This window comes from Amblyomma mixtum, chromosome 3 (assembly GCF_055824585.1).
Source record: "Amblyomma mixtum isolate Tamu chromosome 3, ASM5582458v1, whole genome shotgun sequence".
Classification (NCBI taxonomy): Eukaryota; Metazoa; Arthropoda; class Arachnida; order Ixodida; family Ixodidae; genus Amblyomma; species Amblyomma mixtum.
Genome location: NC_143014.1, coordinates 423,062,949 through 423,089,168, shown reverse-complemented (window position 1 = coordinate 423,089,168; position 26,220 = coordinate 423,062,949). Strand labels below are relative to the sequence as shown.

Genomic DNA, 26,220 nt, shown 5'->3' with positions numbered 1-26,220 from the left:
AGCCCAGCTGCACTACACTTTCAAGAGAGACAGCGCAGATCTGTGTGCAACTCTGGCTGGTTTTCCCCGCAACGGAAGCATATTTCCTCTTCACTGCATTTTGCCGCGGCGGTGGCTCTGCGGTTGCGCTCGGCTGCTGACCCGAAAGACGCGAGTTCGATCCCTGCCGCGGCGGTCGAATTTCGATGGAGGCGAAATTCTAAATTCTGCAAAAATCTGTGCGATGACAGTGCACGTTAAAGAACCCCAGGTGGACGAAATTTCCGGAGCCCTTCACTACGGCATCCCTCATAGCCTGAGTCGCTTTGGGACGTTAACTCCCTCAAAACATAAGGATCACAGGAACAAGATTGCACACTGGACACAAAGGAACAGGTACCGTATCAGAAATCCTTATGGAGCGGAGAGGGCGGTGCATCGCGTGGCCCAAGTGATGACTGAACCGTCCAGAAGCCGTGACATGACACTTCTTGGTGATGCTCGTTCATGACGTCGATTCGGCTGTGGATTGTAATGCAGCAAACATTGCCACCATCCTTACAGCCAGTGGAAGCGATGACAGTCAATGAATTGACGGTGTAATGACAGCAAACGAAGCTTGACCAGGCGGAGCAGTCTGCAAAGCCGTGTGTCGTATAACATCACGGAGCAAGGGCTGAGAATGAAGAGCAGGAGTAATTTATCCAATGATCCCGTTGTCTTACCGCGCTGCTGGCTGCCATGCTTTGTTACTTTTTCTTGAGTCTGACTGCAGCTCGCACTCAATAGCTGGTAAGCAGTGGCGTACGTCTTAAAAGTACTGACCTTTTTCGGCTAAAACCGACTTAAAAAAAAAAAGTAACATCGGCAAAGTGTTGTCGATTTTTGTTCGGTTTATACCATAAAGTCCAACCCAGTTTATAATTAAATGACTGATGAGAGGAATCCTCCCTTGGACGACACCGTGACTACGATAGTGAACAGAATTTCAAAATGCGCGTAAACCACTAGAAGCGAAATGAGCGAAATGCTTTTTCTTATTTTTTTGCTACTTTGGGCAACATACAGGAGGCAAGACAAGAGGAGTTGCTAAACCTTCTGTCTGGGTCTCGACCTCGCGCAGGGTACAGCAGCAGGACAGCTTCAATCTAGGCATTACTTGAGTTCATCGTGAATTCCAACCGACACTTGCTTTATGCACAGTATACCAGGTATGCTCAGCTTGTTGTAAGCAGGTGTGTGAGGCAACAGTACTGTAGTTTAGAATATACTGACCCTGATAGTACATGTTGCATAAATTCTCTCTACTTGAAACAACGCACAATGCTCGGGAGGAAACACCGAAACGACGACGCTGACTCGCGACACATGAATTGACATCAAAAGCTATTCGCGTATTTAACGGGATATAGACAGCGCCACCAAGCGTGCATTATGGCGGACGACTGGATCATCATAATGGTACAGTCGGATGCAACGGATACAGCTCAAGAACGAAGCGGCAAGCACCGCTCAAAGGACGCCCTCAAGCTTATCCGACGAGCGATTGTTGTGACTTCGCTGTTAATCCTATTTCACGGAGACACCTGCCAGCCATCTACAATGTCACGCTTGTTGGAAGTATACAACTGCTGTATCTTGCCGCTACTCGCGTATGGAGTAGAAAGGCGAAGGCTAACGAAAAGCGTTCAGCCTGAGTTAGGGACAACGCAGGGAGGTATGAAAAGAAAAATGATAGGTGTAACGTTAAGAGACCGTTAGCTGGCGGAATGGGTGAGAGAACAAACGCGGGTTAATGACATCGTAGTCGAAATCAAGCGGAAGAAATTGTCTTGGGCAGGGCATGTAATGCGAAGTCAATATAACTGCTGGTCTTTAAGGGTAATGCAGTGGATTCGAAGAGAGGACGAGCGCGTAGCAGGGGGCGGCAGAAAGTTAGGTGGGCGTATGAGATCAAAAATTTTGCGGGGATACGGTGGCTGCAGCTGGCAAAGGAAAAGGTTAATTGGAGAGACATGAGAGAGGTTCTTGCCCTGCAATGTGTGTAGTCAGGCTGATGATGATGATAATATCATAACGGCGACGCCGCTGGCTCGAAAAGTTTCTTTGAGGGTTTTAGCTGCTTTAGTAATGGGCTTTCTGAATCAGCATTACTAATTCAGGGTTTGTTTGTTTTTTTTCGTTTTTTGGGCGGCATATTGTAATCAATGTAATCAATGATGATTGTAATCAATGAGTGGGCTTGGCGGCACTGGAACAACTATGACCAACCCTCTTCTGTTCTTCACTCAGGTGCTGCTGCTTTGGTCTGCTCCGGCGCAGGCCAGCGACGAACTTACGGTGAAGCGAAGCCAACCAGCCTACTGCAAGCTCGACAATTTTTACCAACGTGCGCTTTCTCCCGCCGAATTGCCGGTGGTCGATGGATTCACTTGGACAGCGCAAGTGACAGGGACATCAACGGAAGGGGCGTCTTTTTCGGGACTGGATTTTCATCGCATCGCCAGTGGGCTTGGCGGCACTGGAACAACTATGACCAACCCTCTTCTGTTCTTCACTCAGGTGCTGCTGCTTTGGTCTGCTCCGGCGCAGGCCAGCGACGAACTTACGGTGAAGCGAAGCCAACCAGCCTACTGCAAGCTCGACAATTTTTACCAACGTGCGCTTTCTCCCGCCGAATTGCCGGTGGTCGATGGATTCACTTGGACAGCGCAAGTGACAGGGACATCAACGGAAGGGGCGTCTTTTTCGGGACTGGATTTTCATCGCATCGCCAGTGGGCTTGGCGGCACTGGAACAACTATGACCAACCCTCTTCTGTTCTTCACTCAGGTTGGTGAAAAGCGTTTTGTAGATTCTGTCAGAGACGACTGTCGTGGTCTACTAGTGCTGCCGAGCCCACAGGCAATTTGTGTTTTGATTGTTGATTGTTGGAATACAGTGGCACTGTTGTTAATGTGTAGCGGGGATATAGAAACGAATCCTGGCCCAACGCAGAAAGAATTGTTCGAGCAGTTACTCGAGGGTCAGTCTGCCTTGCGAAGCGACATGAACCACTTAAAAGAACAAGTAAACAATATGGAAAAATTGTTCAGTGGCTTCCAATTGACGCTTACTCGATTGGAGAAACGACTTGGTGACACTACACAGTTTTCGGACACCACTGAACAATTTCAAACCAGCCTGCAGTCTATTGAAAAAGTAATGACTTTTCAAACTAGAAAACTGACAGACCTAGAGGACCGTAGTCGGCGCTCGAATCTAGTCATTTACGGGGTTGCTGAAAGCCCTGATGAGACGGAGCAGTCATTAAGAGAAAAGATAGATAAAGAAATCTTCACTGATAAACTTAATGTGGAGGTCAAGTCTATTGGGCGCATTCACAGGCTCGGAAAGCAAACTGGGAAGAAACCAGTCATCATATATCTCCAAAATTTTGCTGAAAAGAAAGCAATACAAGAAAACGTGAAGAAACTAAAAGGGTCCGGCTTCTTCATACAAAATGATTATTCCCGTTCAACCCTAAAGAAACGCAAGCTATTGTGGGAAAGTGCAAAGGCAGAAAGGGATGCTAAAATGAAGGTTTTTCTCGTGCATGATAGGCTGAGGATCGAAAAAGATGTTTTCGTTTGGGATGAAACGCAAAACAGACGCATTAAAGTTATGGCTGGTCGCTCTGCAGAAACTGAGGGAATGGAATCATCCACTGTGGAATCATCCACTGTGGACTCACCCGCGGTGGAATCAACCGCTGTGGAATCACCCACTGTGGAATCTCAGGCGTGACGTCACTCTCACACTCAAAAGAAGCACGTGCGTTTGCTAAACATAAATGCTCGAAGTGTCATTAATAAAACAGACAGCCTTGAAATAGCTTTACTCCAATACGATCCTCACATCGCTGTAATAACAGAAACTTGGCTTCGCAGTGAAATATTAGACGACGAAGTTTTTCCTCCCACATATCAGGTATTCCGAAACGACAGGTCATCTAGGGGAGGTGGTGTGGCCGTGCTAGTCAAAAATCAAATAGATGCCTTTATTCTGGACGTTGTCGCTGACCTTGAATGCTTGTGCCTAAAGCTGACATGCTGGGGTTATAGCTTAGTTCTGTACGCAATCTACAGGCCTCCTGATTCCCCACCGAGCTACTTAAGCAAACTGCAGATACATATGTCACAATTCCAAAAGAGCCGAACTCTTCTAATTGGGGATTTCAATTTACCTGGCGTCAACTGGGAGCTGTTTCAAACATGTTCGCACCATAACCAAAGCATCGATGTCATGTTTGATATAATGCTAGCGCATGATTTGATTCAGGTGGTAGATAAGCCAACACGCGTACATGGTTCGAGCAGTTCTGTTCTAGATTTGGTATTCATAAAACGTGATATCGCTGAATATTCTGTACAAGTTGAGCAGGGGCTCTCTGATCATTATTTAGTAGATGTTAGCTTTCCTCTTTTATCGCCTAAGAAACATCAAAATTCTTCGATTAGGACTTTCAAAGATTACTCCCGTGCCAATGACGCATGCATAGTAGATTATATGGAAAGCTGTCTGACTGAATTCGGTGACACTGACGCCTGCATACTGTGGGACCGTTTTAAGCGCATGTGCCACTACTGCATTGATAACTTTGTGCCGAGCAAACGTAAGAAAGTTAACAAACAGACTCCATGGATGACGCGTGACATCATACACCAGAAGCGCAAAATCAAACGATTAAAAAAGCAGCGAGTGCAACCTGGCATAATCAAGAAACTACAGGAGAACCTTTCACAGTCAGTCCGCGATTCCAAAAGTTACTATTTCAGTACGTCTCTACCAAACTTTATAAAGAACGCACCAGAAAAGTTCTGGAATTACATAACCGGAAAAAAGGCTGTTGTGTCACAGATATCAGTCAACAGTTCCATTATCACAGACCAGAGAGCCATTGCGCAGCATTTTAATACATATTTTCAAAGCGTGTTTTCGAATTCCAGTTCATGTACCCCAATAGTCGCACAGTTTCATGACACCGAAGTCAATTTTGTTTCTTATGCTGGGATATTTTCTATGCTACTGAACTTGAAAACCAAAAAAGCATGTGGCCCTGATAACATTCCTAACATTTTTCTGCGAAGATATGCCGAATCGGTTGCAAAGTTTTTGTATGTACTGTTTCAAGCATCCTTGCGAACTGGGAAATTGCCTGTTGACTGGAAGACCGCCCGAATCATCCCTGTACCTAAGAAAGGAGATCGTTTAATGCTGTCAAACTACCGCCCAATCTCCCTTATTTCATCTTGTTGTAAATTAATTGAACACGTCATTGCTGATCGCATAAATGAATTCCTAAATCGGCACTCCATTTTATCTAAATTTCAGCATGGTTTTCGTAAAGGATATTCAACAGTAACCCAACTAGTAACAATTGTTCACTCCATTGCATTAAGCTTAGACAATAATGGCCAAGTTGACCTAATATTTTTAGATTTTAGCAAGGCTTTTGACAAAGTCCCTCATGATAAATTAATTCTAAAGCTTCAATCTATTGGCCTTCCTGAGATATTAGTTACCTGGATTTCAAACTATTTAACTAACCGTAAGCAGTATGTCTCGATTGATGGAGAGGAATCGGGAGCTCTTTCAGTCACTTCTGGAGTGCCTCAGGGGAGCGTTCTTGGGCCTTTATTGTTCTTACTATATATTAATGACATCGTCGACACAACTGTTCCGGGCGTTGAGATTCGATTGTTTGCGGATGACTGCTTGCTGTACAGAGATATTACATGTTCAAATAACCAGATTGACCTAAACACTTCTCTAACTAACATCCTTACCTGGTGCCAGAAATGGGACATGGCTTTAAACAAAGAAAAAACAAACTTCCTTCGCGTGACACGTAAAAAAAATATTTTTGAGCACAGGTACCATCTCGGACAAACACCACTGCAGGAAGTTTCCAGTTTTAAATACCTGGGTGTAACATTAACTAACAATCTGTCCTGGAATTCACATGTGGAAAATATCTGTTCGTCCGCCTTTCGCAAACTCTATTTTTTAAGAAATAAACTTTCCAAAGCTCCCCCTCAGGTTAAACTTCTCGCGTTTAACTCACTAATCAGGCCTAAGCTCGAATATGCATGCGTGGTGTGGGATCCATATACTAATACTAATATTAAGAAAATTGAAAGAATCCAAAGAAAAGCCATAAGATTTATTTATTCTAAATTTTCACCTTTTGATTCTCCGTCTGAGCTAATGAAATCTAACCGTATCCAACCTCTTGAGGTAAGAAGAAAAAATATTCGACGAGAATTTCTTTCCTTGCTCATAAATAACAAACTGGCTCTTGATCCTGCACCCTATTTATCGTTTTTAGCTACACGCATCACGCGTCACCATCATCCCGGTTCACTTACCCCGTACTTTGCTAGAACTGACACTTTTAAATTTTCCTTTTTCCCGCGTACCATCAGTGAGTGGAATTCTCTGACATGATAAAATGTAAGCGCATAGTCATCCTGCATGCCTTTTTTATTTTTATTTTTAGTTTTTCTTTCTATTTTACTTGTTATTTCTTTTTATTTTACTTGTTACCCGTGTATCTGTGTTATCTTGTTCTGCTTGGATCTGTAAGATGATCTGCAGTATGAAATAAATAAATAAAAAAAATAAAATGATAGTGATAACTACAGCGTCACGCCTTGAGATCACAACGAAAGTGCTTGAGGAACGTCAATGCGATGGCCAATGTCGATGGTGCTCATGGGATGCCTGCAAAACATTTTGCTACGCATCGGAAGAATGGACCATTACCTTCAGTTTCCATAACAGTAGCTTACAATATTACAATATTTAATTTTTTTTTCAAGAATGCTCTATAGACTCTCTGTTATGCTGTACTGGGTCGTCGGCACGCCTGGCGACGATATTAGATCGATAGTAGCCATGGGCGTCCGGAGGGGGGGGGCAAGGGGGGGCGGCTGCACCCCCCTGGAAAATCACTCACTCGAACCGTTAGTGATGGCCGCACGTCAGGGGCGGCGGTGCGCTCAGCCAAAAGAGTAAAAAGCGGCCCTGCTTCCACGCTTTGGGTCACATCTGCAAAGTGCCGCGTCCGGGGACGCGTCGTTGCAGATTTACAGCGGCACCGGCGAGCATGTGTTTCGAGCCGTCTTGAGATGTGTGCCTGTTTCTTTGATCTCTAGAGAGATAGCGACACGGAGGCAGACAGTGCACACCCCGGCCACCGATGAATTCTTCAGGAGGGAGGGACAAATCAGCCGTGTCCATCCCCGCTTTGTCGGACTGCTCAGGGGCAAGCGGGCGATGAGTTGGCGCCGCCGCCGCTCGCTGTCTCCTCCGATCCACGGTAGAGCGCAGTTCGGTACAAGCGCCGCTTTCAGAGTTTTCGGCAAAGGGGATTAGCTGCTTTTGTTCACGGCGACGCAGTCTCCAGAGGCGCCCCCACACCAGCGTTCCTTGCGTCTTCTCCGGAAACCAGCGCCTTTGGTCAAGGCAGCCCGATGGCGCCTGCCTGGCTCGCCTGTCACCTCTGGCTGGGCCTCAAATCCCAACAGCGCCCATGTACTGTGCGATGTCAGTGCATGGTAAAGAGACCGTCCGTCCCTCATAGCCTGAGTCGTTTTGGGGCTCTGAACCTCATAAAAACACACAAAACAAATTTTCCGACCGGAGTGGCGAGTGTCCCTTCCCCTCGGAAGTCGCGCGGCGTTCCTTGCGTGTGCGCGCCTCTTTGTTTGTGCTTCGGTGTTTTTAGTGGCCGGTTGTCAACGAAGCTGAGAACAACCAAGACAGCGGACGAGAAAACGACGAGCGGCGAGTAGTGTGTGTGCAAATACTCGACTGTGCGGTTGCGCGAGCAAGATGGAGCGAGGTGTATGAAGCTGCGAGCGTGCATTTATCTTGTAAATAAGTTTTCGCTGCATACATGGTCATTTTTTGTTTTCAACGTACGCATTCAACCGTTTTTCCAATCAATGTGTATATATTTTTAACACTACCAACCCCGAGGAACTCCATAGCCAGCTTTGTCTCGCGCGGTCCCGAATGATGGATATTCGACGCTTCTTCACGCGTCAGCGGTTGTCTGACGAAGCATTATCCAAATGCGCCCCTGCAGATTCTGCTGTGACATGTGACAACGGTGTAGCATTTGAACAGAGTGATGCAAGCTTTTATCACCGGACAGTAGCTGATGTCGTCGACTCCATGGAAGGGACTCTGTCAACAGTGAGTTCAGGTGATGCAGCAGGCCGAGATGATTCCATTTCTCCTTTCTTGGGATTCAAGTCCGGATTTGACCAGAGCGATGCAACCTTTCATCACCGGACAGTAGCCGGCGTCGTCGTCTCCATGGAAGGAACTCCACCAGCGAGCTCCGGTCACGCAGTAAGCCGAAACGATTCCCTTTCTCCTTGCTTGGGATCGAAGTCCGGAGACAACATCAAGAAAACAAATAACTTGCCTCAAGAATATGACTTAGGAGAGTTTCTAGGCAAAGCTAAACTCACTGGCATACCGGACTTTTTGAAGTTACGTCTTCTTACTAAGCCATGGTCGCCAAATGTCACATATGATTTTAAGAAGGATGTAACACCTGGAAAGAGGCCTTTTCGACATCAGTGGCTGGGAGATTACGCCCCCTGGCTTGCGTACTCAGCGACAGCGAAAGGTGCCTTTTGTCGTTTTTGCGTCATTTTTCCTCCGCGTGTTCACCGGGGTACTCAAGGTAGTTTTATCGTGCGCGCTTTCAGTAACTACAGAAAAATGCACGAGGCATGCAGGGATCACGTAAAATCCCAATGGCACCAGGAGGCAATGACGGCCTCACAGAACTTTATGGATGTGATGAAAGGCAAGCAGCTACCCGTTGTACAGCAGCTGAACAGAGCACTGCACGCGCAAGTTGAAAGGAACCGTGAGAAACTATTTCCAATAGTTTCCACCATTGTCTTTTGCGCGACGCATGACTTGCCGATTCGCGGCAAGCAGTCCGATAGTGGAGTCTTCAATGATCTGCTTGGCTTTCGTGTAGAAGCTGGAGATACTCTACTTCAGGAGCACTTCGCTTCTTCTGCTGGCAATGCCAAGTACACTTCTGTCCGCGTCCAGAACGAGATCATCACAATCTGTGGCGACATCCTGAGAGAGCAGATAGTTACCGAAACTAACGAAGCGTTTGCTTTTTCCGTTCTTGCTGACGAAACTGCAGATATTTCAGGAAAAGAGCAGATGTCTATAGGCGTTCGCTTTATTGACAAGGCGGAAGTCGAAGTGTGCGTTCGAGAGCAGTTTTTGGGATTTGTAGAGCTGGAGCAATTAAACTCCGCTTGCATCGCCGCGGCAATCTTGAAGCTTTTGACGAATGTCGGACTGATTCTTTCGAACCTCGTTGGACAGGGGTACGATGGATGCTCTACAATGGCTGGAAAAGAAGCTGGAGTGAACAAAATTATACAAAAACAGTTCCCGAAGGCACTATTTTTCCACTGTGCAAGTCACAAACTAAATCTCGTCATCAACGATTTGAACGACGTCTCTGAAATTCGAAACACAATTGGGATAATCAAACAAACCATAAACTTCTTCCGCGAGAGCGTGCTCCGGAGAAAATTGGTGCCCAACATTCCGATGCTGTGTGAGACAAGATGGTCTGCAAAGTGCAAGTCTATTAGGATCTTCTCTCAGCATTACGTGGCCATAGTCGAAGCACTCGAGCAGCTCGCGTCCACGGAATCATGCTCGAACGCTGCAACTAGACAACGAGCTCACATCCTCTACTGCGCAACAACAAGCTCATCTTTCATCGTCTGCTTGCATATTGTAGCGAAGTACAGCGCTCGGCTCGAACCAGCTACGAACATTCTGCAAGGTGTATCCATGGACTTCCATTCTGTGCATGGCCACATCACTGAGCTACAACGTATTTTTCGCGGCCACCGGACAAACGCTGTAGAGGAGTTCTCTAACATCATGAATGCAGCAAGGGAGGCAGCCAATCACTTAAATGTGGTGATATCTGTACCAAGACAAGTCTCTCGTCAGGCCCACCGAGACAACTACGGGATTCAGTCGCCAGAGGAATACTACCGTGTGGCAATATATGTGCCGTACTTGGACTCCCTCACTGCTTCTTTAGCTCGGCGCTTTTCTGAAAGCAATGAGAGGAGCTTCAAACTTCTCCAGCTGCATCCATCAAAAATGAAGCACTTGAGCCGTGTTGAGTTCGCTGTTCTCGCCGAAGAACTCCAGTGCTTTTACGGCATCGACAACTTCAAGGAAGAGGCCATCTCTTGGTACGAGATGTGGTGCAACAAAACTGGGGACCCATCAGAAATAACTTACTGCGACCTTCTACATCAGGCCAAGACATTCTTCCCTGGTGTTGCAAAAGCCATTGAGGTAGCTCTGGCTTTGCCAGTTACTACCTGTACGGTCGAACGCTCCTTCAGTACAATGAGGAGAGTGAAAACGTGGCTACGCTCAACGATGACAAACGACAGACTGGACGGCCTTTGTATGATGAGTGTGCACCGAGAGCGTGTAATGAAGCACAGAAATGAATTTATCACCAGTGTCATCACGCAATTCGCCCAGAAAAATCCGAGGCGTCTACAGTTTCTGTTCAAGGAAGACTGACTGAGTGACTGTCGTTGCGTGTTTGTGAACATATTGTGCTGTGTGCTGGTCATCAATCCGGGTGTGTCGAGAACCCGTATGCAGCAAGACTGAGCACTCTTCTCCACGAAGTGATAGTATCTTTTTGCATTTTTATTAATTTTAATTGTTTCTTCGTTGATAAACTCCAATGTACCTCTCCTAGCCGCGCTTTAATTTGCTGTTTGTAATTTTTCTTTCATGTGTGCATTTTGTTTAATTTTTATTTGTATATAAATAAATAAATTTACTCCGCAAATAGTGCCTTTTTGCTACGAACATACCCCCCCCCCCCCCTCCGGCGCCAACAACCAATGGGGCCCCCCCCTGCAAAAAAATCTGCGGACGCCCTTGATAGTAGCATTAACTCAGGAAGACCATGAGGTGCAACGCACAGCGCAAAAGTGAGTTGCAGTTCAGCACCAGGCGTGATCGACTGCGGCGTAAGCCTATTGCTCTCAGTCTCTGTAGGATCATTGTAATGCGTTGCTGGATCGTCGGCACGGCTGGCCACGATATTAGTTCGATAGTAGCATTAACTGAAGAAGACTACGATGCGCAGGGCACAGCGCGCGAGAGTGTGCATATTATTTGGATTGCAGTGTTAGTAAAACACGACGATGAGCAATGGACATCTGTGAAGTTCGCGGTAATCCATCTATAAAAATTCACTTTGGAAGTCGATAAACACATTACGATACCTGCACGGCCTACACATGCCGACGTGTTATGTAATAGTCACAGAAAGATGAAAAGCTAGTGCACTTTGTAGCCAGATTGTAAATAAAGGAAGTACTTTATAGGTTTACATGGCATTTCTATGGAAAGCTCAATTTTTCACTATCCAAAGATGTAATTTGTAAGCTGTTAATTGCAATTGGGTATTTTGAAGTGCCAACAGATAAGAGGGGGTATAGCGTACGCGTTTCTAGAGCCATTAGGCTATCAATATTTTATCAGCCGTTGTCGTCACCAGCGCCACTACCGTCCCCACCTCCACCTCAGCAACAACCAACCACCACCCCCAGCACTACAACTCCTGTGCAGTTACTATGTAGTTGCCAGATCGTATCTCCCAAGACACCATAGAAGAGCCCTAGGATGGTGAATTCTTTGTCATGAGATTACCTCGCTGGAATTTTTGTTCGCTTCGTGAGTGAAGATACCAAAGGAGGCCTTCAAATCTGCCTCTACCGATATATGCTAAGATAGTGCTGTTTATTAAGGCGAAAGCCTTTAATGCCTCATACTGTCGTTAGCAGACGCGTCGGCAGGAGTGTCGACAGACGCGTCGGCAGATTCGTCCGCCTTAGGGCATCAATGCTTAAAAGGCTCAAGCTTCCAGCATGAATAAAGGCGCACCTAGTGAATGCATGGGCTTCATAAATAAAATAAAAGGAGTAAAGTCAAGAAAAGGAAAATAAAAACAAAAATAAACAAAAATAAAAACAAAATGAAAATGATTTGAATAAAAATAAAAAACAATAAAGCTAAGAAAAGGAGTAAAAAATAAAAAAATAATAAAAAGTAAATAAAAACAAATAGTGGCCAGGAAACGCTTTCGCCTTGCAGCACTTTAGAGAGCCAAAGTGCCCCCTGAATTTTTTATTGCCCGTGCAGAGGATGTGCAGTTTTCGTAACGCGAATATTTTGTCAGGGGTGCTGATATCTGCCTGGTCTGAATCTACTCTGCCCTTGATGAAAATCGAGCGAGTGTTCACCTGAGCGTTGATACAAGCGATTCTCACATATTTTTTCGAACATTTTGCTTATAGGATCGGCACAAGTAATACTCCCAAATGTTCGATAAAATTATTAGGATCCTCCTCGGTTTAGGTACTGGCGCCAGCGATACTTTATTTTCTTGCATTTATAGTTCCCATCTATTGGAAGCTTCGTGATACAGCATACCAGGCCTTGTTTTAGTGCGCAGCTCTTTGCCGCCCGTTTCTGCGTTTCGCGGCGTCGCTGTCGCCGTTGTCTTGTGCAACCAGCAGTGGACACCTTACTTGGGCTTTAAGCTGCGAAACCAATGTAGCGGGAGCTTCGAAAGCAAAGGAACGGCGCATCACTGCCCTCTTGGAGCAGTGGACACTTCAATCGTGCTTTAAGCTGCGTGGCGGTAGGGACCGATGTGCGCTGCATGCGTTTGTATTGACAACGTTGTGCCATTTAAAAAAAAGGAAGTGCGGATAACTGGTTCCCTGGGTCACTGGACGCTTGAATTGCGCTTATAGGCACATGCGTGGGGCGATGAGAGAGAGATAGAGGCTGCATGCGTTAGCACTGACAACAGTGAGCGAACTCTCGTGATCAACCATTAGCTGCCACCTGCCAGGGTGGCAGGGTGTGTGGGGACTTTAATATGCTTGTAAAGAAAAACAGGAATTAATTACCACTTATGCGGGAGAACATCCCGTTCCTCTCGCTCGTAACGCCTCCCACGGCTGTGAAACCTCGCGAAATACTTGCATAGACCTCGTCTTTGAGAACCAGGCATTGGTGGAGCAAAGGGAGCATGTATCTATCTTTTTCTGAGACCACAAAGCTTCCTTCATGCCAATCAAGACCTGTCAGTAGAGTATTTCTTGAAAAACGAAAGTGTGTGAAAAATAACAAGTTGTCTGTAATTGTACATACATCTGTTGCTCGAAGTCTTAGCCTCAATCTATCGAAGAGCTGAAAAAGCTGATCAGCTACGCTCAGATGTCGCATTAGGAAGTAAGGTAATCATCGGCAATTTTTCTTGTGTCCCAGAACTCTCTGGATTATGGCGCAGGTCACCTCAACTTTTCTTGACATATCCTTAATGCGGACCTATTGACGTGCAGTGGACTGCCTCGTAATTGTAAAAAGGGCTTCAATGCTCTTTGTGGCTTGTTCATAACCAGGGCCTTCGTTGTAGGGTTGAAAACCCTGGTCAGCTGGAGGAAATATGGTTTGCCCACAGGTAGGTTTATCTTCTTCGTAGGCCTATTTTTTAATTTACTGCATGATCAATATCTCTACTTGTTTACTCCTACCCTCCAAGGCTCGGATAAAGCTGCACAACGTCCTAACAACTGTTTTTTTTTTCAAATGAAGCACGGTGCTCATCTCACCTTATGCAAGTCATTTGTTCTTATTACCTTTGCGCTTGTATTGTTTTGTGTCCTTCGTCTCCTAGATATGAATATCATTTATCTTGCATCACATAACTATCGGTAAGTTTTACAGAACTTTCTACCACCCTCTGGCAGGTGATCTTTGGGCTGTGGGAAGAGTGTGTGAGAGATTTGTGTTCCACATTATGTCGACAGCTGCTCCCCACAGCCCAATGCCGAACATGGCGCCACTCTTCGACCCCTCTGTGAAATGACTATACAGCAGGTGTTTATGCGAAGCCGCCACAATTTTTTAGTGGTAGGCTTTCTATGGCCTAAACATTTGTTTATCGTCATTTCAAAACAGTGTTAGCGGAATCGAAGCACTGAACCGGGCTAGAGATTTGTGGCTGGCCATTAGTAATACTCTTATCGGCTTTTACAGTTCGAATACGCGACTGCCCACGGAGCTGTGGCTCAAAAATTTTAGGCCTAATGCGCCATTCCGAAAGCGCGCGTCGGTGTAGCGCGCTCAGCAACTGTGACACGTGACACCAGGACACATGTGTCACTTGACCTTCTCTATCCCACCTGTGCTGGAGAAAAGCTCCAACATCAACCAAGGCCCTCATTACAGTACTTAAAAAGATAACTTCAATAAATTTCTTAACCAGTTTGCTAGTGAACGTGATTCATCTTTTTTCTGAGCTCCGTCAACACTGCTATTACTATGCCACAAAAGCCATCTCTTTGCCTCATAGAGACTATATTTAAAAAAAAAATTACCGAAGACACTTTGGAAATTCTAAAGTGTGCTTGGCGAAAGCCTTGCGGTGAATCCACCGCCGCTTCCCTTAACCGCTTGGCGCGTGGCGGACTTCCCGCATGTGCGGTTTTTATTGTCTTTGGCGACTGCGGTCGCTTTTTTGATTGCAGTGTTTTAGAACCCAGCTCGTCAGCGCCCGTTTCGCGTTGTCACCGTTGCCGTTGTCCATTCGGCCTTCATTGTGTTCGTTGGCGTTGGCGTTTTACACTTCGATCATTTTAAGGAAATTGGAAGCGCGCATAACTGGTTCCCTGGGTCAGTTGACGCCTGAATCGCGCTTTTTTGTGTTGTAGTTGCTGGAGCTAGAGCCGTTGCCTAGCAACCCTCGCGGTGGACACCCGAACAGCACCGTACAGAAAGAGAGGAAGTGGGAGTGCATGAGAAGAAAGACAAAGAGGTGCCGTAGTGAAGAAAATGAAAATTGTATTTGAGGAAAGAAAATTACGCAGTAACTGCCTCGCATATCTAGGTGGACACCCGTCATCCGTTTGTAGAGGAAGGGAGGAAGTGGGAGTGCAAGAAGAAACAGAAAGAGGGCCCGTAATGAAGAAAATGAATTTGAGGAAAGGAAATTACGTAGGAGGTTGCGCCGCTGCGTGGAGGAGAGGTCACGGTTGGCGCGATTCCAGCGCAAGGACGGACACCCTGAGCATGAGTCATTAAAGGCTTTCGCCTTAATAAATGGCAGGCTTTGTCGACAAACCGGGTGTTGTGAACGTCAATGGTGTATTGCGCTAGTAATGACGCTAAGTCTCTAGATTATTAATCGGCAGCAGCAGCAGAGGGGTTTGACGATATGCAATCAGTTGCGGCCTGTTAATGAGACCAAAAAAAGCCTCAATTCTGATCTTAGATTGCTTATGTAAATGCGCCTTTATATACGGATTGATTGCACAACTCCTGCGAGCGGCCCGTTGGTCTAGGGGTATGATTCTCGCTTTGGGTGCGAGAGGTCCCGGGTTCAAATCCCGGACGGGCCCGACGACTTTTTTTTTTTTGCACCTCTAGCCCGGATTCTTGGGATACTTTCGAGGGATTCACGCCTAACGCCTACACGCTCGCGCTTACACCGGAGCTCGTTTGTGGGAGCGCTGCTGGATACTCGGGCGCTGTCGTAGCTGGCATTCACCAATCGGAGGACGCGGCTGCCGCGACTTCGGGATCGAGTCCTTGAGCTGAGTGCAGCTGCCACAGCAGCTCTTTTCTTCGCTGTGTGAAACGAGCGCCAGAAAGAGTGCGATACAGCGCGAGGCACATGGAGATTCTTGTCTTAAGTTCGCAGTTTTCCAGCGCAACGCCGCAAGGCCAAAGAAAGGAAGAAGAAGGACGAAAAGAAGGTCGTATACATCGCGGAGCTCGAAAACTATGAACTTCAATTTACAGTACCAACTAGCCCAAGAGCTTACTCTGCTGGAGATGCGTCTCTCCCTAAGCTATACTACGCCTCGCGCGGAATGCTCTGAGTGCGTGTAGGCGCGTGGAGCTAGGCATGGCATGTTTAGGTGGCCCTGACATGTTCCGAACGCTAATGAGTCATTGAAACCATATAATGGCCGAATCAAGGAATTTTGCCAGCATAGACGAAGTGAAATTTACCGCTCCTCATCTCCCTCTTGATGCAATATTTTCATGTAATTGTGAAATTCAACCGCTCAATGCACAGGAGCTTTATGCCGAGGTTCTCCTGTCCAACAGTGTCACACGCTGAGACATGGCCCTGATTACCTCACTTGGCATCGATCGTGTCCACTACCCTCCCTCTGCTGGACGTCGCGAACAATGGGCGCAGATCGAGCGGCGCCTTCAGTATCTTCTCTCCAGAGCGCAACGACAGCAATGACAGGGCAGATTATTTTTCTAGTGGCGCTGAAATATAGAGTCGATTCCCATGAACGAGCGAGCAGCCGTCTTGTGTACTAGTTTTTAGCATCCATACTGAAATTTTGGCCTCAGCTATTGAAATAGATATAGTTTTGTAGTAGCGACATTTTGTTCTAGTGAGGAGTGTTCCTTCCCTCCTTATGAACAGTCGCTTTCGCTGTTTACACCGTTGCCCCTCCGAGAGGAGGGGTCACGTTTTCTTTTAACAGATTGTCGGGCCCGTTGTTCTCAGGCATTCCCTCAGAATGACTCTGTCGCTACTGAGTGAGGCGCGCTGTATTTTAGGCCTTACTTACGCATGCAGTTTAAATATCTTTGTATTTGTGCCCTATCCTTATGGTATTCCTTGTGCGATGTAACGGTTGCGCAATCTGCAAAAAACAAAAAAAAAGGCACCTGAATACCACAGTCCTATAAAACAAAGGCAACGCCTATGGAATTTTAACTAGCTAAAGCGGAGAGCTTCGTGAATACGAATATGACTCTCAGATGCGGAATAAAACCGAACGAGATCTTTAAACCGGTATTCTGTGTATCTTACGCAAGGACGTGTTTCTATACCGATATCCCATGTGGCCCGTAGTTCTAGGGGTATGATTCTCGCTTTGGGTGCGAGAGGTGCCGGGTTCAAATCCCGGACGGGCCCCTTACATTTGCCGTTAGGTTGCTCTGACGCAGTAATAAATGGCAGGTAGTGAAGATTTACCTTTCAAGAGAACTTAGTATCATTCATCCATCGTTGTCGTTGCCACCAGCGTCACCACAGCCACCACTTCTCACTACCTTTCATTACTACCGCTCCAGTGAAGTTGCACTATTGTCGCCAGATCGTGTTTTCAAGGCCTGATAGCCTAGGACAGAATTTGGAACGGGAGCTTCCTTTTGTCAGGATGCGCTTGCTGGAATTATCGCTTCGTAAGTGAGGATACCAAGACAGCTTTCATATTTGCCACTACCGGTATGCTGAGATGGTGCTATTTATTATGGACCCTCTTGATAATGTGAAGTATTTGTAACACGAACGTAAAATCATGGATGCTCATATCTGGCAGTAGTATACACTTGCCGTGCTGAAATCAGACAGTTCTTTTAACAGTTCAACTAGGTTACCCGCGTGCGCATTTTTGAATTTTTTTTTTAGCATCCACGCAATTAATACCCCCAAATGTTCGATAAAAGGATTAGGACCTAGCTCACTTTCGACTGCATTGCCCTCAGCACGTGAGTCACTTGGTTTATTAGAGTTTCCTTTTACCGTAAGATTAGTGATGCAGTCTAACATCTGTGTTTTTCGTCTCCAAAAACTGTTCTCGTCATCAAACAGGTTATACCAATTTTTCTTTGCGCATTGGTAATGTGGACTTGTTGAAGTGCAGTGGACAACTTTGTTATTGAGAAAAGTGCATCAATTTCCTGCTGAGGCGGGTTCTTAACCCGGGCTTTCTTAGTACAGACTGAAAACCTGGGTTGGCTGCCGAAAGTATAGTTGACTCGCGGCTAGGCTTATCGTCTGCATTGTTCTGTTATTTAATCAATAGCGTGGACATTACCGCTACTTGTTTGCTCCTGCTTTCCATGGCTCGGATAAAGCTGCACAACTTCCTAACACCAATTTCTTTCGAAAAATGAAGTAGAGTGTAGATGTGACTTTACGCGTGTCAGGTGTTTTGATACCTCTGTGCCTGTGCCGTGACGCGTCCCTCGTTTACAAGATGTTTTAAAGACATTAAACTTACATGACATTATTTGTCGAAGTTCCATGGAACTCTCCGCAACCCTTGGGATGTAGGAATACTGTTTGGGAGCTTTCTGTTTCACAAGCAGATGTTAGCAGTCCTAAAGCCCTGTGCCGAATATGGTGGCACTCTTCAACTTCTCTGGGAAAAGGCCTGCACACTTGGCCACTAAAATATGCAAATCAGGTTTTTTGCTGACGACTGTGTTTTGTATAGGAATGTAACTTGTTCTAATGATCATGTTGTCCTCGAAACAAATCTAAACAGCATTATTACGCGGCGCAGTGAAAGGGGCATGCATATTAACAATCAGAAATCAGTATTTCTCTATATAAATCGTAAAAAACCTCGATTAATTTTTACTGCGCACTAGATTCTGCGCACAGCTTATCGTAGATCCACCGGGTCTCATCCATGCGTGCTTTTTCCATAGAGACGCTGATGCTGCGCCTGTCGCGTGGCGATGGTTGCGCCCACCTCACCGCGTATTGCGACGCGTCGGCTCTGTTTGCCAGAGAGAACACTCCTATCCATAGCATTCTTCCAAATAAGACGCGACTCGGGGTCTACGCCGATGGAGCTCTCGGGCTTTTTTTGGTGAAACATCGTCCCTTGCAGTGATATCTTTATTAGCGTGCATCGACGTCTTTCTTGAGACAAAACTTCAGCATAAGAATCACAATCACAATACGACGAGCCATTCGCACAGATGACCGCGTCATTAACGCCTGGTTTATCGTAAAAGGGCATGATGATATAAGCGCTGCGTCCCACGTACCTGCACAGAATGCATAGAATGCACTAAGCCAAATGCAGAATTACTTGTTCTAGAAGCAAAACTACAGCCCACAAACACGGTAAGAAAGGGTTTATATTGCGGAAACGAAACGGTCGCATTCCGATCTATACTTCGCATTTTAAGCATCACTTTCACAGCCATTGCCCGTTTTCCTTTGCGGCATGCTTCCAGCAGTTCATGTGCGGTTTGGTCTTTACGGAATCTTTTATCCTGGGAACTGAAAGAAACAATTCGGAGCTGATATGTATAATTGCAACGTATTTCAATAACAATCTTTTGTTTATCAGCATGCCGCAGCTCCGTTTACGGACCCAGGTAGGAAGAGAGGGGAGCAACAAGTTTAATGAACAAGAATGGAAGGAAACAACTTAACTACGCACTACATAGTTGCAGTGAGATTCTAGCCATTTATCGCATGCGGAAAGGAAATCTTAATGCAGTTAGTGAACCGGGATGACGGTGGTTACGCCCATCTCAAAGCGTTTTGCAACACGTCGCTTCGTTTTTCCGGTAAGTTGTTTCCTTTTGTCTGCAGAGATAATTCTGGTATTCCTTCAGCTAAGAACATTGTTAGCAAGTCGTTTCTCATGCTTCGTGAACCTATTTTGCGCATGTAGCATAGAAAATGAGCTGTAGCGCACATTTACCGTGCAACCAGCCGTTCGTTCTTGCGCCGTCTTTTCCGGACCAGCATTTCAGTTGTTTTTTATGGTGTCAAGGCCTTGATCAAAAATCGTAGTAATCTCTTTTTATCAAGGATGCAGGCGTACTGCTGTGATAATATGATGCGTTCAGTATGTTGTGTTTGGATTTCAGAACAGCATTTTGCTCAAGGCTGACGTACAGGAATTGCGCGCAGGCCGTAAGAGCCTTTTTTCCCCTCTTGCTGGTGTCTAGCCGTTGACAACTCCTTTAGTGTTATTTTCGCGGGTGTTGTTTTTGAGGAAAAACACGCAGTGCGTACGCGCATTTTTTTTTATTGTGTTCGGAACATGGTGCATCACCTTTACCAAAACTTAATTTTTGTTGCTCATTGCAATATGAAGTATTTGATAAACAGTGTGATTCAGTATTCTTTCAGTGCCATTAACCCTGCAAACAAGAAAAATACAAACATTTTCATGAAACCACTATCTCCTATTGTGTGTAACTGCGAAAAGCGTAAAACCGACCAATTAACGGCAGAAAATTGCAATAACAATATCTTTGATCACATTATTCCAATATTCATAAACGAAATCAGCCATGCTTAGGTTCTTCGAGAAGCTTCGCAGTATTTCCAGTAAAAAGGTTGCGATCCGCGACATTATTACGTCTGTATGCGCGGCATGCTTAGAAACGACATAATAAAACCATTGCGCACCACTATAGATGATGTAGTTGAACACTTTAAAAACCAGAGGTAAATTAGAACCGAAAGCATGGCTATTGAAACCGGAACGGAGCTAAAGCACGCGTCTAAAATCTCGTAGGATGAAATCAGCGGTCTCACTAGCCGCTCCGGGCACTGGCGGCAGTGCAGAAGCTGAGCCGCAGGGACTTTACGGGAGTGTCTGCTCTTTACCGATATCTTTCTCGATGCGCATTCTTCTACTTTTCCTACTAATTCTTCCCCTTGTTGTTTCTCCAAGCTCGATTAGAAAATTGTAGTTTTGTGGTACTGTAGAAAACGACTCAGCCCCTCGAAACGGTAACCTGGGACCTGAAAGCATATCCGCTTTCCATGATTTTCCCCTCCGCCTTACCTGAGCTCCCATTGAAAACTCTGCATTCTTTTGAACTGTTCATTTTTGTTCATCTCCGTCCTGATCATTCTGGAAACAAAGCATGATTCCCATCTTGACCTATTCACCTTCCATTGAGCCCGGTCAGAAACCACGGACGTGGCGGACTCAAATGCTTCGCGAATGTCGACGTGAAATGCAGTGTGGCCCTGGAATCAATCGCGTCCTCAGAGCTTCCAAGTATTGCCGACATCTCTCCCTGTGAACGCGCCGAATGAACGGAAAGGAGGAGAAAAAAGAAACTCCCGTGGTCTTCGTTCTTCTCGCGTCTTCTGCTCGAGCGGCGCGAGACATCGAATGGACGCCATCTTTTCTTTAGAACCGCCCCTTCTGGGGCATCGGAAAGCTATGTGCGTCCACCCAGCCTGTCCCTACCGGTCAGCTGCTAAGCTCCACAAGAGTGGTTCCGGACCCCAACGCGCAATGGCGAACGATCTGAGACAAGGAGCTCGCAGCTGCCGGGGGAGCTGCCGTAACATCGCAGCCCTTTCCATGCGGCCATCCTTGCGGCCGCTGGTCCCCCGGCTCGCCAAGCGCTTCGTCTTCTCGATCCGACGCCTCAGCTGCACCATCGGAGCAGGAGCCGTTGGTGCCTACAGACAGGCCTGCGGTCAAGGCGAGGAGGAGCTTGAGGTCCGAGAAGCGCCTGTGCAGAAATGCACACAGCCGGCCACAGCCTTCAGCCGTCACCAGAGCAACCTACTCGGTGAGTTTGCTCCTAACTCTTCTCACTAGCCTTAGTGCAGTTGGTGCATTTCCCTGTCAGCTGCTTCCCCGAGTCCGGCGAGTGTTCGGATGGTTCAGCCTGTCATTATGCAGGACCCACTAGCCGCAGTTGAGAAGTAGCCAGATGGTCTTCCACTGCGAGAAGCATTACGGTCCAACGCACAGTTATGTTTTCACGCCTAGTGTTTGGAACCGGCTCGCTTTTTCTGGACATAGTGACATGGGTGTAGCATGTCTTGAATTTAGAGGAAAAGCTAGCAGCTTGATGTTAGGCCTGGTGAGGGCCTGCTGATTTAAGCTGCCACCCCGGATTAAAAAAAAAAGGAATGGAGCGTTTTTCGCGAGCGAAAAACGCGACGCGCGGCAAACGCCCACGATGCCGCCGACGCGCGAGCACCCGCACGAGAAAAATGAAGCGGCGCTATAGTGAACTAGAGCACGGCGTTTTTTTTTCGGGTTGCTAGACCACACAACTGCCAACGAGGTGAATTATCTGTTACCGCATATATAATATGCCCTTTAAATAACAGGACACTGCAATAAAAATAATCTTCATGTAATTATACCTCGTTAAAGGTTGTCTTGTGCATGTTTGCCGAGCACTACACGCGAAAGAACACGAAGCGTGAATGCACGTGGCTCTTTGGACGTGCTCAACAGTAAAGCCAGCTCCTCCGAGGAAAGAGCAAAGTTCCCCCAAAAAAGTACCGCCGAGATGCGCGGAGAGCAGAGCCATCTGTTGGCAAACCGAAGAACCAAAATGACACGCGCCTGCACGCTGATTGGTGGATACCGGCCGTGACGTCAGTAGACGCGCAGCGTGAGGCGTTTTTTTCTACAAGCGTAGAACCACGCGGCGGCGCGATTTCGTGTTGGATTATGCTGGGCACGCGTCACAATGACGCGCGTGTCCCACCATCCGCGCGGCAATCGCGCCCAAAAACGCGCCATGCGGTTCCAAACACGAGGAAAAAAAAAAAGAACTACCAGATGTTTACCCCTGCGGTGATGTGCACTTCAGTGGGCTGTGGGCAAACGCAGGTATAGTTTAATAATGCAGGGCATAGGTGCCTTTTTGCGAGCTTGTTCGAGTAGCCAGGTGCAGTCTTCAGTCGCGAGGTTTGGTTTTGGAGTTGGGGAGCTGCGTAGGGCGGAGGGTAGCGGTGCGTCGGCACGACATGCATGGTCACGAATGATCCCTATATAAGAGGGGTGTTCGGCTGGACAGATACTGTGAAGTAGAGAGAAAATGGGGCTGAGGAGGGAAGGGGAGGCCGCAGCTGTCTACTTTTGTGTTCGGACCAATCAGTGATCAGCATTCTGGCGCATCAGCGTGGCACTTTGCAATGAGGCATACGTGTCGTCAGCTCATGCGCGTTTGTGATGACAAGAACGACGTCGCATGAACGCAGCCATAGCCCTTACAGCTGGCACGGCAAGAGGAAAATTGGTTTGGAACTGCCGAGTTTGAAACGGCGATGCTAAGACCTAGATGACATGAAAAATGATGACATGCCCTCGCAATTCGCCACTCCAGATCATTCCTCGCCAACTAGTGGATTGAGCAAAAAACCGCCGCATCAAGTGCTATTTGGTGAAACCCGCTACTTTATAGTAACTCGTGCGGTTAGAAACGGTGTCGCAGTTCTCTTCTAGCTGCCGTCGTGCCAAGGAAAAAAAAAAAGAACGAATAAGTAAACTTTGACGTTGTGTTTTTTCTTGCGATTTTGTGTGCCTTCTCGCTGGAAAGTCCTCACAATGCAAACTCGTTGCAACTCTAATTAACGAGACTATGCTCCCCTGAGAGCGGCAAAGATAAAACCCCTGAGCACAAGAAAAAATTTGGTTGCAGCCGTGGTCATTTTCTGGCCATGGCTACCCTAATTCCTTTCCGGTGATCAGGTGGGTGAAATTTCCGGAGCTCTTCACTGCGGCATCCCTCATAACCGCAGTTTCTTTGTGACGTTAAACACCTATAAACCATAAACCACACACTTAGCTTGTAAGCACTAATTTACTGATGTATAGTGCTGTGATCTTGGTTTCGTTTTGTAGACGTAGTGTCATTGATAACAGACGTTGTCATGGGGCACAATGTATTATCTCTAGCTGCTTTTATGGTGCTCGAATTGATGCTTTTCCTCAACCAGCAATAGGCCATGAGGATTACATTTCAGTGTGATCGAGCTGCGACGCTGCCTTGCTGAGTGCAGCCAGACGTTACAGCGACGGCGCACGTAGAAGAGTGCCTATGTAATTTAGTATCAGTAGATATTGAAGACTACATCCAAGCCTCTCCGACCCCTCCCCCCGCTTGCCCGAGAGCTGCTCTTTGGGCGCAAGCCTTACTTGCCCCATTGAGAGAAAACCCGCCTCTGTGTGCGTGCGCGTTCCCGCGCCCGTGTGTGTTCACGACTGATCGGGAACGGTTGCTCGGGAAGAGCAACCTGGATCGCGCAAACCCAACGGTGGCAGCACCTGCCATGGCAGAGCAGTGGCGAACCGCTTAACTGCTCCACCACTGCGCCAGGAGGGCTACGAGGACTCTCAGGGATCTATCAATGTCAAGTTCAGAATGACCTCACGGAGACGGTCGGCGCATCCGAATGCAACCTGATGCGGCAGCTCTTGGGGAGCAGGCGCGTGCCGAGGTATATAGGGCGGCGGCGCCCCCTTACGAACTTAACGCGTAGATAAGGGGTGCGGCGGCATCGCGGCGGCGGCAACGAAGAGCAATCCCGAGGTAGAAGTGCCAGCTGCGTGGCATCTGGTTACATCACGCCCCAGCGCTGGGCGAATGCGTCCATGAAGTGAGCGGGCGGGCTTACGCTTTCGCACACGAAAGCGTATTTTAATTGTGTAATTCCATTTGCCGCTTTCTTCAAAATGTGTTTTCGGTTGGAATCTGCAAAAAGAACACCTCAACATGGCCGCGTATTATGTTGCGGTGCTGCCTGCCCTTCTCAACCTCTCCGGACTCGCGCAGCTCGGAGCTGTTGTTCATCGGACACAAATGTCGGATCGGTATGCAAAGGTAGATTGGTCCCGGTAAATCAGCTCGTGCGCGTAACTAGTCCTGAATAAGTTGTCAGAATAAATTTATAAGGACGATTTGTTCCACTGAGTACCTTTTGACTGAAAGACGACTTTTCTAGGCACTCACAGGAGACGACAAAGAGTGGTGTCCGAATTCTTGGAGTCAAAGTATTGTTTAGGGTACTGGAACTTTACAGCCTGCCCAGCCACTTCGCCGTTTCTCGGGCCATTATTTTATGCTGGTTTAAAGCGGCAACGGCAGAGAAATACATCCTTGTAAGAATCAAACGGTTCAGAAGAGTCGGCAGTCAACATTTATCTTTTCCTAGTCAGTTTGGTATAGGAACTAAAGCCACTTGCCCATAGCCGGGAGTAAATTCTTCCCAGCGGTGCTCGCGCCATTAATGGAGCAGCCAGCAGACCATGTGTAGTGGTCCCAGCACATCGGGCTCCCTGAAAAGGTATCATACCTTCACAAGGATATGCTGCTGCCCATACTGCCCACAGGGCGAAAAGTCCAGCATGCTTGTCGGTGTAGTTGCTTAGTCCTGTTAGAATCAATTCTCGACACAGCTCCGAGAGTTCCCACCAGAATGCATAAGATATTGAAGCAGGGCACTATGCAAAAGTGACACCGCGGACCCATAAAAGAAAATATTGACATCTCTGTTCCGCAGTTGTGCGAGACGAGTCAATTTTCCGTAATTGCTTTTAGGCTATGTTGCCTCGTTGGGGCGGTGGTGTGGCATTATAAATACCTGCACATTTATGAATTGAGTAAAAATTTTTCTCCGTATTTGTGAAAGTTAATGAAAAATTGACAGAGATGAGGTAATGACCTAAACCAGTCGTGCGTACGACTTATTATAAACTTGAATTGTGATCAAGAATGCGACAAATCATTTTCTGTCTACTTTTATTCTTTTGCTGAGATAGCTGCTTTGCTTATTTACCATGTCAACTAAAGGGTTCAAGTGGTCAGGGCTCAGCTCTAAATCTTAACTGAAATTGGGATTGGTCTTGTGAGAGCAAATAAGATAGCACAGTTCAGGACAGATAAAAGTGCTCTAAATTCGCCAATATTCCGTCAGAACTTTCTTTTTCTTCCTCCTAACTTCACCCCATCGACCAGCAGTCTTCATAGTTCCCAATTTTCGAGTACGCTTTTATTACTCTGACAGAAAGCTATGTGGGAAGATGTGATTAAGAAGTTTGCGGGGACCAGGTGGCCGTGACTTCCACAGGACAGCGGTAATTGGAGAGCTATGGTAGAGGTGTTTGTCATGCAGTGGCCATAGTCAGGCTGATGACGGTGGTAATGATGAGCCATCATTGATGAGGATCCACTTTTGATGCGGGAATGTTTTTTGTTTGTGCGTTTACGTAGCAAAATTCAGCGTGCCTTTTTGTTTATTGGAATATTATTGCGCGCGTCTTCTCGGGTGCAGCCAACGGCGCAGTCCTGGAAGCAGCTGCCAGTGGAGCAAGGCATCCGGCTTGCGCTCCATGCATCGCCAGTGGTGCGGTGGACAGCCGGACAGCACCTGGATTGCCACTGCCTTCGTCCTGACGGCCGAGCTGCTCGAGCTTGTAGGCCGTCCGGCCGCGGCGCTGCTGCTGCTCCTGCCGGGTGCTCCCGTAAGTGGCGTCTCCCTAACGCCGCCACACTGCTCCTTGTTCGGCGTTCCGAATCTTCACG

General features: G+C 47.0%; 1 protein-coding gene and 1 non-coding gene across 10 annotated transcripts in view; both read left to right on the top strand.

Annotated features, from left to right (window-relative positions):
- Positions 1-26,220, top strand: part of LOC149357903 (uncharacterized) — a 286,652-nt gene that overhangs the window by 85,552 nt on the left and 174,880 nt on the right. The window lies entirely within an intron of this gene.
- Positions 15,468-15,539, top strand: TRNAP-UGG (transfer RNA proline (anticodon UGG)). The gene has a single exon. It is a non-coding gene; the product is annotated as a tRNA-Pro (tRNA).